Source organism: Kogia breviceps, chromosome 5 (genome assembly GCF_026419965.1).
Source record: "Kogia breviceps isolate mKogBre1 chromosome 5, mKogBre1 haplotype 1, whole genome shotgun sequence".
Classification (NCBI taxonomy): domain Eukaryota; kingdom Metazoa; phylum Chordata; class Mammalia; order Artiodactyla; family Physeteridae; genus Kogia; species Kogia breviceps.
The window spans coordinates 136,440,142-136,455,179 of record NC_081314.1 but is presented as its reverse complement, the minus strand read 5'-3'; the positions used below and the strand labels follow the sequence as shown (position 1 = coordinate 136,455,179).

Below are 15,038 nucleotides of genomic sequence, written 5' to 3'. Positions count from 1 at the left end.
GGTACAATAATAAGAAGGTACCACTTGAATGAAGACTTAAAGAATGTAAAGGAAGGGCTTCCCTGGTGGCGCAGTGGTTGAGAGTCCGTCTGCTGATGCAGGGGACACGGGTTCGTGCCCCGGTCCGGGAAGATCCCACATGCCGCGGAGCGGCTGGGCCCGTGAGCCATGGCCGCTGAGCCTGCGCGTCCGGAGCCTGTGCTCCGCAACGGGAGAGGCCACAGCCGTAAGAGGCCCACGTACCACAAAAAAAAAAAAAAAAAAAAAAAGAATGTAAAGGAATTAGCTAACTGCATATCTGGAATGTTCCAGAAAGATGGATCATGTCTGGAAAGTTCAAGGAACATCAAGGAGACTAAAGGGGCGTGAGCAAAGGGAGAAGAAGCAGAAGGTGAGGTCAGAGAGGTAATGATGAGGCCCAAGCAAGAGGTGACAGGCTTTGTAGGCACCTCCTAGGAGTCTGGTTTTTACCCCTGGGTTGAGCAGATGAGGGATGTGGTCTCATTTTCACATTAAAAGGGTCCCTCTGGCTCCTGGGATGAGAATGGACTGTAGATGGGCATGTGTAGAAACAAGGGGACTTGTAGGAGGCTGTGCTGTGGTCCAGCAGAGAGAGGATGCAGCTCAGAGTACAGTGGCAGCAGTGGAGGTGTTGAGAAGTGATTTAGATTCAGAGGCCAAAAAATGATATTTTCATACCTATGAAAATGCTCCAGTAGAGCGAGGGAATTTGATGGTGTAGAGGAGAGAGAGGGAAATTGCTAGAGCATTGTCCTTGAGTGGAGGGAGGGGGATGCCGAGGGTCTAGTCACAGGTGGAGGGTTTGGTTTGAGGTAGGATGTGGGTGGTTATCTAAGATCCCAGGCAGCAGGGTAGAATGGGTGCAGATAGATGCTTGTTGGTAAATAGAGATAGATAGTCTAGGAAGTGGTGGTGGTCCTATGTGATTGCTTCAATTTTGTCTGAGAAGTAGGATGAAAAATTATCAGCTGAGAAGCAAGATGGGGAGAAATTATTGGGCTGGGGAAGAAGAGTATATGGGAACTTCATGAGTGGGTGTGAATGGACTGGGAACTTTGGTTTTTTTTAATTTTTTAATTTTTATTGGAGTATAGTTGATTTACAATGTTGTGTTAGTTTCTGCTGTACAGCAAAGTGAGTCAGCTATACATATACATATATATATATATATATATATATATATATATATATATATCTCCACTCTTTTTGTAGATTCTTTTCCCATATAGGCCATTAGAGAGTATTGAGTAGAGTTCCCTGTGCTATACAGTAGGTCCTTGTTGGTTATCTATTTTATATATAGTTGTGTGTATATGTCAATCCCAATCTCCCAATGTATCCCTCCCACCTTTCCCCTTTGGTAACCATACATTTGTTTTCTATGTCTGTGAGTCTATTTCTGCTTTATATATAAGTTCATTTGTACCATTTTTTTTTTAGATTCCACATATAACTGATATCATATGATATTTGTCTTTCTCTTCCTGACTTCACTCAGTATGACTGTCTCTAGGTCCATCCATGTTGCTGCAAATGGTATTATTTCATTCTTTTTTATGGCTGAGTAATATTCCACTGTATATATGTACCACATCTTCTTTATCCACTCCTCCGACAATGGGCATTTAGGTTACTTCCATGTCCTGGCTATTGTAAATAGTGCTGCAGTGAACATTGGGGTGCATTCATGAGTGGGTGTGAATGGACTGGGAGCTCTGGTGGGAGATTGCTGATTTCATTTAAAGGCACTTGATATTAGCGGTCATGGGTTTAAAGTAAGACAAGTGGGTTGTTTTTTTGTTTTTCTTTTTCCCCCCTCAGCCAGAGTCAACTGTTTGGGTGCAGGTACAAACCAGGCACTTGGTTGGATTTGACCACGGTAGCATATTTGCCAAACAGATGTGACCAAGTAATAGAGGGGCAAGGAAGTAAGAAAGAGAGTGTAGTGGTGGGCCATGGAGGACTGTGAGGAAGCAAGGCTGGGAGGGCCAGCAAAAGGTGGAGGGGTATTTGGGTTAGGGTCTGAGAGGAAGTGGTCCAGGAGGACGGGAGCCAAGGAACTGAGGGTGGATCCTTGAGGTTGACTATATGGAAGCGTTATTGGTATCTTTCCCCCTTTCTGTTAACAGCCCTGTGCATTTTGGAGATTCAGCATTGCAGTGTCTTGAAAATTCTTAGTGAGGGTTACAAGTTGCAAAGCCCAAGTATTCGTGTATTGGCGGAATAAATGTATACTTCTCCCCTTGTTCACTATTTCCCTTGTTGCTATGTGGGATTCTAAAGGAAAGTGGCAGAGAACTTTGCTCTGGGGTTTAAGGAGAGCTTCTCATCTCCGTTATCACCACGAGGGCGTATTCAGTTTCAGTCCACAGATACTTGTTGAGCGTCCACCATGTACCAAGCACTCTTCTAGGTACTTGAGATAGAGTTGAGAGCAAAAGAGCTAAAAGTCCCTGCTCTTGTGGAACTTACATTCTAGGGGGTGGGGAGAGAAACAATAGATAAGAAAATAGGAAAATAAGAAAATATTTAGTGTGTGTATAAAGGAGGAGAAAATAACGCAGGGAAGTGGGCAAGGAGATGTGTCGGGGGAGAGAGGTGGGGGAAGGCAGTTGGGGGGGGTGGCTAGGAGGGCCTCACAGAGAAGCTTACCTGGAACAAAGAGCTCAGATCTGTGGTCCATGTATATTTAGAACAAATGCTGGGCCCCATGGGAGCAAATAGCACGAGCTGGCACCATGGCCTTATGAAAACAAAATCCCATGCTGATACCAAAGGCCAGGAATATTGGTTTTGGTTATTGAAGTCCACTGAGTCAGTAGGCGCCATGTATGTGCTAGTAGTGTCTGTGAGACTGGAAATGGGCCGTTCATTAACAGCTACATTTGATATTATTTTTCGGGGGGGTGGGGTAGGGGGGTCTTCCTTCAGGAGGCTGCTGACCTCAGACCCAGCCGACCTGACTAATTTTTGCCAATGGAGAGTTATGTGTGGACGGGATTACAGCTGTTCTTTAATGGGCTGAGTTCATCTGTGGCCAGAAAAACCAACAAAGGCTCTCAGGATACAGGACTTTGGGAGAGGTGAGGAGTCTTAGTCATAAGGCCAAGCCCGAGCAAGTTGGGTGAACGCGTTGAAGCCAAGCCAGCTCTCTGCAAGGGTTCTCAAGCTTGGCGGGTTGGCGTCCTTGTGACCCAATGCTGAGAGATTCCTTTTCTCAGAAGCCCCGAAGCCGGGAGTGGGAGACTGAGCCGCGGTGTTTCAGGTGATCTAGCGAGGCAGCGGTCAGCCTGCTTGCACGAGCCTCCTCTATACCGACCAGCAGGCATGCGTAACTCTTGGTACCTACGTCAAGAGCAGTGTGTCATCCTGTGAATCACCTGCCGTACGTTACCGGGAAGTCTGGGAGAGTGCGAGCTGGTCGAGCTGGAGCAAGATTCTGCCCATCGTGTGTTTCTTTTGGCCGTGAACCAACGTTGCACATAGGTTAGTATAAAATACCCACCTGACGCTTCATTATCTCAACCCGGACCTTGAACTTGCCTCTTGCAGGAGATCTTGCTTATGCGAAGATAAGGCCCCTTTGAATGTATTTAGAAATTTTCTATGTGTGTATTTGGCATATTCCTTGACTATTTCCCAGTTTAACTTGCTCATCTTTTATGCTTTGTTCAGTCATCTTTCTCAGACAGGGTGATGATTACCTTCTAGGAGCTTCGTGACAAACCCTGAAATAACGTTCTTTTCCCTTTTACACTTGGCCTTGGGAGGGAGATGAGGTGCCCCGTGAGTAAGTGCAGCCTTCAGGAATCAGACTCAGCTCTGTGACTTTGTGAGCCCAGAATCTGAATACTAAAGGCGATAAGGATAATACAGACAAATGCAATGCATGTGAGGCTGCCCAGGTCAGTGATGATGACAAGGCTACAGGCCAACTGTAGCAATGAGATCTGGGAGAGCTGGGGTTCCAGCCTAAGCGAGACCAAGATAGATTTTCAGACCTGCCTCCTACCTGTTGAGTAGCTTCGGGCAGGGCAGCTCGCTTAACCTCTGTGTCTCAGTCTCTTCTTCTGTCAAATGGGTCCAGTCATAGTACTTTGTTGAGTTGGCATGAGGACCAGGTACAAAAATAGATGAGCAGACCCCAGCCCTATGGTTTTCACAAAGTACTCAGGAAATGTCAGTGACAGCCTTGCATAGCCTCCCGAGCGAAATACTATTATAACCCATTTTACAGATGAGGGACTGAGGCTTTACAAAAATTTAGGTGATAGACTTGTGACCAGAAAAGGAATTCCTGGCCAGTCTAGGTCTGTTAAATGGGATAAATGTGTAAAATGTGGTGTGTTAAAATGTGTGCCATTTGGTACTTTCAGTTGGTAACTTGAATTTGATTTATTTCCTCCTCTTTCGGTTCTGGACTTAGATTCCCCCCTCTCTGTCTTCATGTCCTGCTTTGACGTTTGGGATTGGGATGGGTTGCTGGAAGTGGATCCATGACATTCCGTACAGGTGTGACACCTGGCACCTGGGAAAGCTCTTGATGTGCAAAGGTGTGCCTCGTTTTGTCTTCATGCTTAAAGAGATTGAATTTTATAGATTAGACAATCCCATTTTATCACTTACAATCAGAGAAAAGTTTGCTATTTCAGGTGTAGGATTAAGATCTTGGTGATGTGACAAGCAGAAAGGCACCTTTTAAAGCTTGGTTAACGTGCTTAGTGTCGATTACTTTTGTTTTTAACAGCAGTATTTTGAAAAGCTACCTGTACCTGAGCCAGTAGGCCGAAAATGATATGTCTTTTTTGAATCATTAAAAAAATTGTGGTAAAAAATATATAGCATAAAATTTGCCATTTTAACCATTTTTATGTGTATAATTCAGTGACAGTAATTACATTCACAACGTCGTACAGCAATCACCGCTCTTTATGTCCCAAACTTTTTCATCACCCCAAGAAACACTGTAACCATTAAGCAATAACTCTCCATTTCCCCTGCCCCTCAGCGTCTGGTAACCTCTAATCTCCTCTTTCTCTCCGTAAATTTGCCTATTCTAGATATTTCATAGAAGTGGGATCATACACTAGTTGTCATTTTGTGTCTGACCTTGTCACTTAGCATGATATTTTCAAGGTTCGTCTGTATTGTAACATGAATGAAAACTCCATCTTTTTTTTGTTTTGTTTTTTGCCGTACGCGGGCCTCTCACTGTTGTGGCCTCTCCCGTTGCGGAGCACAGGCTCCGGACGTGCAGGCTCAGCGGCCATGGCTCACGGGCCCAGCCGCTCCGCGGCATGTGGGATCCTCCCGGACCGGGGCACGAACCCACGTCCCCTGCATCGGCAGGCGGACTCTCAACCACTGCGCCACCAGGGAAGCCCCACAACTCCATCCTTTTAATGACTGAGTAATATTCTACTATGTGGATCAGACCACATTCTGTTAATCCATTCAACTGCTAATGGACACCTGGTTTGTTTTCACTTTTTACCTATTGTGAATAATTCTGCAGTGAACATTCATGTACACGTGAGAAATGATGCTGTTTTGCAGCATCTGTAGAGATATATTTTAATTTCTCGGGACTCTAAGGGTAGGACTTCCCTAACTGGGGGAGTCCTTGTCTTTGACCATAGCACCCCATGACCTCTTGGGCATACATGAACGTGTCCCATGTCTCTACCAGGCTTCCCCCACAGTCTTGCCCAGCTTACCACTGTAATTTGGGAGGATGCTGTCTGCTGGTGAATCAGCCTGCCTCCAGCCATCCTAGCTTGACTGTGTCCTTCCATCCCAGGTCTCTGATCCTCTTGTTTGCTTGCTTGGGATTAAGCCAAGAAATTTCTCATGCATCCAGTTATTATGGTTTGCTATTCGTTTCAGATAAGATCAATGTATATCACAGTTTATTTATATATGCCTTTTGTACTGTGTTGGGGTACAGAATTATATTTGCATATACCGTCTTTAGTGTTTATGGATTATTTTTTTTTAAAGCAGGTAATAATTGAGTTGGTGGAATGTACAGCAGGTTTGTTTCAGTAGATCTGGCTTCTAGGCTGAATCTGCCATCATTTTATTCCGTGAGCCTGAGGGGGTCCCTTAACCCTCTGACCTCAGATGAATGAGTGATTTGTACGATCCTCTCCCCCCTTTCTGCTCTTATGTATATGGGTTTATGACCCTCCATGTGTCTATTGCCTTACCTCAGGCCATTTAATATTTTGAGATATAGGCTTGTTGTATTTCCTGATTGAAAATAACCTTTGCAGTTGGATCTTTGTTTAGGGAAAATGGCACCATGTGCTCCTAGAGACCATAAAATCTCATGCCTGAGTGCTTGGAAGGGAAAAGCAAAACAAGTGGATTCCCATTACCATGTTCCCAACGTTAGAAGTCCCCTAATTTTAATTGATTATGTCCCTGTCACTAGCAGAGAACTCTGTCAGGTGTCAGGTGTTAGAAATGCCTCTGTGGGTGTGGTCCTTTGCACTTCACCATTGTACCCAAGTGCTTGGTGTGTCCTTCCCACCCAGCTTCACCTGGATATGTCCTGGTCCAGAAAATGTGAAATGACAATTACTGATGTATTTTAATATAAAATAAAAGTATTCTCACTCATGAAAAACAAAACCAAATACTGTTTTATTAGCTGTCCCTGGTGAGCGCCAAGGGCTGTTGTGGCTCACTGTTAGTGACACTCTTGAGGGGACTTGATGCTTCTCCACAATAGGGACTCGATAGGGAGGGCTCAAGAGGTCTCTCTGCGGCTCTGGGGTCTTGGAAGGGCCCCCACTCTCTTATCTGACATGTAACTAGTGTCTCAACTATACTTTATCCATTACCAAAATGTTGTAGTAATATCAACATAAAAACATCAAAAACATTCTAAACACTACCATAGCTTGAGATACAGGCTTTGCTTATTTCCTGATTGAAAACGGACTTTGCCTGGGTTGTGTCCTTTACTGTTTAGAGAAAATATTAGGCATGTGCCCGTACAAAGCCTGCTAACCTATGCATCCCATCGTCAAAGGCATCGATTTCAACTTCCCATTTTACTGAAGGGGAAGCTGGATGGCTTGCTTTAAGTCTCTCACCTGGCTGTTGGTGGAGCCTGGACTTGAACAAGATCATCTTACTTCCTGTCCTTGCTTCTCCCAGGACCAGATGAGGCCTCCCCAATGGGAATGCTCCCTGACCTGGCTTTCCCAGGAGGCTCTACAGTACTGAATGGTAAGGTTATACTGTCTACATGTTCTTTGGAAAGAAGGCAGGTCTGAAAATTAGAACTTGACTTTTTATCTTTGTTCATTCGTTATTCAGCGTGATCCGACTCAGTGCCAGTGGTAATCATTATTGTTTATTGTGGCCAAGCAGAGAGGTGCCTGAAAGATCCCACACCAGTGAGAACCCAGATGCTCTCACCCCCAGGAACCACATGTACCTCTTGTGCAAGGCACACAGGGCCCTTGGAACCAACAGCTTCACTGTGTGTGTGGATAGGACAGTATCTGGCCCCATATGGGCGATTGCTAGTAGGGGCTAAGAGTTCACGGACATTTCCTCTGTCTTCTTTGTTACCTTTATCCTCTTGTTGCACTTCCTCCCCTCTCCCCTTCACCCTTCCAGTTACAAGCGTGGGTTCAGCTATATGTATGTGGGCCACCACTGAGTCCTGAAACTCTTGACCTTGGCATGTGAGATAAAAGTTGTTCTGTAAAGAAATGTAATTTGGGGCAGCGAAAGCCAATGGGAATTTTAAAATCATGCAAACATATAATTGGAAGATAGAGCTAGGAAGCCAGAGAAAATTAATTTGAACACTATCATTTAAATTGTTGAGGAAAGTGAAGCCTCCAGATTTTAGGGAACTTGCCACATGCTCAAGTCACTGCAGTGTATTCTGGAGGTGGCCTCTAAAAGCAAACTATTAGAGTTTGCTCGGCCTCTTTTTGGCAGACATTGTATTTCTCAGGAATATTTCTGCTTACTGGTTAGGCATTCGATTTTCAGACAGAGAAAACTATGTTAAGAGTCTCTAAGTTTTGTGGGTACAGAGTTTAAAGTTGTAAAACGTTCTTGTATCAAATCAAATTTAATGAGGGCTTTGCATATCAAGACATTGTCTGAAAGGATGAACCTTGGTTTTCTCTCAGAGAGAAGGAAGGCCTCGTCCAGGGCTCAACATGTCAGCTTCCTGAGCAGATCCTCAGATCACCAAGCCCGGGACTGGGTGGGATGGATCCTTATTTAGACTTTCAATCAGTTTCAAATATAAAAAATTGATTTTGGCAATCAGTTGTCAGCCAGCTGCAAAATGTATTCATGAATAAGCTTCTGAATTTCCATAGTGACATCATAGGATTAACGGGATCTGTGTTTGGATCTGTAATTATGCTGGGGAATCGTTTTTTTTATTTGGATTCAGCTCATTTGACTGTGTCAATTAACACCCCTTCTGGGCATCACCTAACTTGAGGAGGAGAACGCACTTTCTCCCCAGCTTTGTTTCTGACACAAGGTGACACAGGTGATGGCAGGTTGGTGTGAGCACTGCTTACCTTGTTCCTGGGAACCCTCCTTCCTAGCTCCATATGCAAACTGGGGAAGGTGGTGGGAAGCTCCATTGCAGGCACTGGTAACAGCTTTGCAGACGTCGTCAGTTCAGCTGATTGTAATGCTTTTGGGTTAAGCTTCCTCGATTCCTGAGCAAGTTGGTTTTGAAGACCCTTGAACAGATAATCCAGAAGCTTCTTCTTTAAGGAAGGCATTTGTGTTGTTGAGAGCACAATTTAAAAGCCAGTTATTGTAGATCTAATGCAATAGCTGTATGCAGTGAGATATACAATGGAATTGTAGATCTAAGCAAGTTAAAGACTGAGTAAAAATCTTTGGGGAAGATAAACTCTGTGGAATTTTTTTGTTTCTTAGTGTAAATTCAACTGACAATGGGAAGGAGAGAAGTTTAACTCTTTGTGGCTTTCTTCCCCACATACCAAATATTGTTTCCCAACAGGTATTAATTGAGTGATTAATTATAATTATGTCTGTTGAGCTAGCTCTTGTGTAAATATCCATTTACAGTATAAATACCATATAAGGGCGTCATGGCTTGTAGTTTAAAAAAAAATTTTTTTTTTTCTTTTTAAAACATTTTAGTTTATATTTTTCAAAAGGAAGGAGACACAAACTTTATATCTGCAAATAATTCTAAGCCTTTCGATAGTGAAATACTAAGCTGATTGAATCAGATTGTGGAAATTTGAGAGCCTACAGAAATAGGAAGAATAATGCTGGATGACTTTTAATATAAGTGAAAATAAACATTTTGGAAAAATATTCCAAATTTTTGGATTAGTGACATGGTGGTGTTGGTCTAGCACCCTCACTTAGTAAAGGCTTTTGAAAACATTTACAGTAGACATTAGCGTATGAAAAACTTCTTACCCAACATGAAACTAAAAATAATTAAAGTAGAGCATTATAAATTATGGAGCAAGTTTAATTTTGCTCATTCCTAGGAAAAAAAGAAAAACATTTTAGTTTTAAATTAAACACGCTGTGTTCAGTGCCTATCTTATCTACTTAAATGTTGATTTATGCTATTATGATGCCATTTAAATTTGGAAAACAGTATATATTTTGAAGACCTGAAATCAAACCTATAAAATGAGGAGGCTAGCTTTTAATCGTTTTTTTGTTTCCCCATATGTGGTAGTGCGTGTAGTGCGTGTTTATTGTATTTATTTATTTATTTTTTTAACCTCTTTATTTGAGTATAACTGTTTTACAATAGTGTGTTAGTTTCTCCTTTACAACAAAGTGAATCAGTTATACATATACATATGTTCCCATAACTCTTCCCTCTTGTGTCACCCTCCCTCCCACCCTCCCTATCCCACCCCTCTAGGTGGTCACAAAGCACAGAGGTGAACTCCCTGTGCTATGCGGCAGCTTCCCACTAGCGTGTTTATTTTTGTAACTTGTTTCATTTAACATCGTCCCCAGGTTTATCCTGATGGTGGGTAATTGTTAAAAACAAAAGTTGGTTGTGCGCCCTCTTCTGGTTGCATTTCTCTGGAACAGAAATACTGTACTTCCATGCTTAAGTTCATTTCTTTTGGTCCGGCTCATAACTGTGGTCTCTTTTTCTTTTCCTAAATTCATATGACTTTTTTTTTTAATATAATTTATTTATTTTATTTATTTATTTTTTTGTGTGTGGTACGCGGGCCTCTCACTGTTGTGGCCTCTCCCGCTGCGGAGCACAGGCTCCGGACGCACAGGCTCAGCGGCCATGGCTCACGGGCCCAGCCGCTCCGCGGCATGTGGGATCTTCCCGGACCGGGGCACGAACCCGCATCCCCTGCATCGGCAGGCGGACTCTCAACCACTGCGCCACCAGGGAAGCCCCATATGACTTTTTAAAAGCAAAATGAGTGGCATCAGAAACCTCAGGTTAAGAAGCTGGTAACTTAAGGAGGGCTCAAGTGTCTTCCATTTTAATGCCAATTTGTCGAGTGGTGTTGGGAGGGGACCCACAGCTTGGCACTCTCCCTTCTGTTATAGGAGTAAGCGCTTTGGTGCACAAAGACGTCCCACTGTGAGGCTGGTGGCCGCTGCTTGGGGACCTCCTGGGTTCTGAACTTGACGGGCATTCATTCACCTGTGTCAGGTCTTTGGCAATCTGTCAGACACTGAATGAAACCAACAGGTTTTATATGCGCTCACAGGTCACTCAGACTCTTGAACTCAGGGTGCCCTGCGGATTCCCCCAGAAGCAAGTATAAGGGGCTCTGTATTTCCTGGCCTGAGAGGTGAGCAGTAAAGTTGGGGTACTCCTTCAGTTTAATCCCACATGCATTTATTGAGAACCTCCCATCTGTTAGGTTTCAAGGGCGATTCAAGATGAACACACCCACTGCCCCCCTGCCTGGCCACACCTCCTTCCGCCCCCCAGCAACAGCAAAACTCTTTCTTAATCAAGAAGGAAAAAAAAAATATGGCATTCCAGTTAAAGGAAATACTTATTAGGTAATGATAAGACCAGAAAAACCTGTAGAAAAGATGTCTCCACTTTCTAAGTCCTTCACCCTGACCAGTAAACTTTGTGATGCTTGCATTCTTTTCCTGTGATTTGTAACTTGCTTTTCGATAAGCTGTAATGAGATTAAACGTCCTTCCTGTTCTCAGTGGAGTGTCTCCTGCTAATGACTGTCAAATGAGAAATGATTGATGTGTCCGGGATAAGCCTGACCCTGTGTATCTTTCACATCTCTTTCCCTTTGCACACCATGCCTCCTTCCCCAACCATGCAGTGATTCTAAAGCTGATACTCTGGCTTTCCATCCTCTTCCTCCCAAACCCTTCTTGATTATCATCATCCAAATTCAACACAAGTTGTTGGCTTAGCGAGCTGCATGGACCTGAGGCTGTGCCCCAAGCCAGTAAACTGCTTTTACTGATTCTGACCCCAGTGCCCAGTTTCTTCTGAGCCTACATAGATGGTCCTCAGCCATCAAATGCTGCACAGTGGAAATGAAGGAGAAATGCTATGCTATATTTTCATAAGTCCCAGGAGGGTCTCTTTATAATGTTGATGGTCATAGATGGAAAAAGTCAATCAATCGACAGTTGATAGTGAAACCTCTATGGGAGAGTTTCTCACTAGCAGCATTGGCATCTTAGGCTGGATAACTCTTTGCTGTGGGAGGCTTTCCTTAGCAGCATCCCTGACTTTCACCGATTAGATGCTAATAGCACCCCCAAGTCGTGACAACCAAGAATGTCTCCAGATACTGCTACCTATTCCCTGGGGGCAAAGTCACCTCCTATTAAGGACCCCACTGCTCTATCCAAACACTCTCTTCTTTTTTCATTTTGCTCCTTCAGACGTCTTCGTGAGCATTCTTTTGTTTGTTTGCTTCATTCATTTATCAAATAGTTATTAAATTTCTACTTAATGCTAGTCTCTCTGCAAGGCACTGGGAATAGATGAACTAGGCATCTACTTCTTATTCAATTTTGAATCGGTTTTGAACGGATCATGGTTTTTACCATTTTGATTTTTATCATGATTATCTTGAAGGTTCCCTTTTCTGAGTATTGCTTCCAGCCTATAATAACTCTGGCAGGCACTTGAGCAATTAGGACTTCTTTAATGATGAATGCTGTTTCTATTTCTGTAGGCTGTTTGTTTGAGAAAAGCCCCTTGCAATGCGGGTCAGTATCCTTGGCTTTTGACACCGATGAACCTTGTAAAACGATAATGCTGTATTAATCTATCGATTTTGTCCATGAATGCTTCAGCTCTTTCAGATACGGCCTCTTGCTTGTCATTCCAGATATCCTATTTTCTTATACTGTGATTTCTTTCATTCTCTTTAACCAGCCACCTGAGCCTTCATTTAATGTGTAGTCCTTTTAAGTTTTACTTAATTTAACTTCTGTTTGGGAAATAAGAGCAAGCCCAGCTGAAAGATACTCATTGGATTGCTTTCGGGTCAACTTTGTTAGCATGTGTCCTTTAGAATTTTTAGAAGCTGATATAAAAATTGCTCATGGGAAATCAAATTTATAGCAGTTATATTTCAAAGAGGAGAGAAACGGGGATGCATTTCAGGGAGGTGTTTACAGATGGCTTCAACAAGCTTGGTAATTTTAATTTTTTATGTTGCATGGTTCATTATATTATTTTCAAATATATTTTTGTATATCTGAAATATTTTGTAATAAGCTTTAAAGGAAAGATAGCCACCAGCTGAAAGGTGTTTTTTAAAAATAAATTTATTTATTTTATTTATTTATTGTTTCTGGCTGCATTGGGTCATCATTGCTGCACGCGGGCTTTCTCTAGTTGCGGCGAGCGGGGGCTACTCTTCATTGCGGTGCGCAGGCTTCTCATGGTGGTCGCTTCTCTTGTTGGGGAGCATGGGCTCTAGGCGTGTGAGCTTCAGAAGTTGTGGCACGTGGGCTCAGCAGTTGTGGTGCGTGGGCTCTAGAGCGCAGGCTCAGTAGTGGTGGCGCACCAGCTTAGCTGCTCCGCGGCATGTGGGATCTTCCCGGACCGGGGCTCGAACCCGTGTCCCCTTCACTGGCAAGTGGATTCTCAACCACTGCGCCACCAGGGAAGCCCTGAAAGGTGTTTTGTTTGTTTGTTTGTTTGTTTTCTTTTTTTTTTTTCCCAGCCCTCCACTATTTTAAACTAGATGTTCAGGAATTAGGTCTCCACTTGCTGAAGCGCCCACATTCCTGCCGGGGAAGAGGGGGTGCTGAGCAGTTATTGAAGATTTATAGCCTCTTAAATCCGGTAAGGGGCACCGCTTTCTTGCCATGTGCTATCGAAAAATAATTTGACAAGAACTTAGGCTTTCTGCAGGGCGACCAGGTTCATCTGTAAAATGGTAAAAACCTCTTAGGAATTAATTTCCCCTAAGGATGGGAGGGGCTGAGCGCAGGGCAGTTTGCGGCGTTGCCAGCTCCTAAGGGGAGAATTAAACTGGAGGAGGCGGAGAGGAGGGAGGTGACGGTGGACGGGGAGGAGCCACCAACCCTCTCCAACACACCCAAATGACCAGATTCATCATAGCACAAAACTTCACAAGTTACGCCCACTCCTACTGCCAGAAACCAGGGGAAGGTTGCTGCTTCCTCATTTCTGTTACTGGAAGTTTGAGAGATGGGAAGCAAGACGGGAGAAGCATGTGCGCCTTGCTGAGCAGTGGTGAGAGCTTGCATTTTAAAACCCTTTCTTTTCACCGGCACATTTCTTTGTATTGGGCGGTGTGGGCCAGCCTCGGAGGGTGGCCCTGGGCTATAGGAGTGGCGGGATGAGAGCCCCGGGCCCTGCAGCTGCCGCGCGGGGACCTGTGCGCCCTGGGGCTGCCCAGCGACGCCACCCATGTAAGTTTTAGCTTCAGGGAAATAGGGGTTCGGGCTTCGAAAGCGCTTCACTTGCCTTGTGTAACCAGGGACCGCGCACAGAGTCCGGGATCGGGAAGGAGACTGTGGGATCATGTTACCCACCAAAGATGCGCCCTGACCCCGCAGGTCCTGCTGCGCGTTCAGTAATTACAGCTCAGTGTCTTTGAAAATGAACCCCGCGAAAGTCTTGGGATTTAAGTGACAAAAACTTCCAAAGGAATATCTGAAGCTGTGACACCCAGCAGGCTCCTGGATGGGAGTTCTGGAGTGAGGCATCCATCGGAAGTCGTCTCGGTTTCTCGTTAATTTTGTGTCTGATTTAAGTGAGTTCAGCTCAAGGCTTCCTGGCTATTGAGGTGTTATCTGTTTATGTGGATCTTTTTTTTTTTTTTTTTTTTGAAAATGTTATTTTTTCTGTGGCAGCTGGTTTATCTTTAGATTGATTGCCTAAGTCAATTTCGGTTGGGAAGGGGAGAGGAAGTTTGGGTAGAGTGTGGTACTGGCGTTGAGATGATTGCAAGAGACACTTCATATGTCTCAGCAAAGGATGAAGTTGGCCAAGTGCAAACATTCTTTAGGTTTTATTTCGAGGCCCTCAGGAGCTTTCATTTGACATGTGTAGTGTTTACTCACTACGGAGGGAGTTAGATGGAGGCTTTAGGGTTAACTATTATCTGTCATCTATTTCATATCTGATCAGCAGGTTAGTACAGAGCAGTGCAAGCTGTGTGCATGTGTGTTTTGTAAGCTAATGCTTTGTAAGAATTTTTAGAGAATTGTCTTACTTTTAGGGCCAGAAAAGAAGGTTAATAAATATGTGGATCTCACTATATTTGTAGAAAACCAAATTTTATTTTACAAACGTTTCTCCCAGTTCTGGGGTGGGTGCGATTAGGAGGATGTTAGTAGCTGATTCTGTCATTCTTCTAATACCAGAACGGCGGAACCTGGCTTTCCCAGACCACCTTCCACTTGAACTTCAGGGCTCAGGGGACAGGTTGCTGTGGCCACAGTTTTACATAGTTTGCTTTCACCCTCCAGCTTCCCTGAAGTTTATGATACAGAAGTAAAATGAAATTACTCTTCAA

General features: G+C 43.9%; 1 protein-coding gene across 4 annotated transcripts in view; it reads left to right on the top strand.

The window, feature by feature from the left end:
• The window catches only part of TIAM1 (TIAM Rac1 associated GEF 1), a 418,422-nt gene that overhangs the window by 192,459 nt on the left and 210,925 nt on the right, over nucleotides 1–15,038 (top strand). The window contains exon 1 of one of the 4 annotated variants that reach the window (XM_059065645.2): nucleotides 13,612–13,750. The exons of 2 other annotated variants lie outside the window; for them this stretch is intronic. The gene's annotated coding sequence lies outside the window, so the exon portion shown is untranslated. Of the gene's footprint in view, nucleotides 1–13,611; nucleotides 13,751–15,038 lie in introns of those variants that run through there. One more of the 4 variants, XM_067034988.1, reaches the window with a different exon arrangement.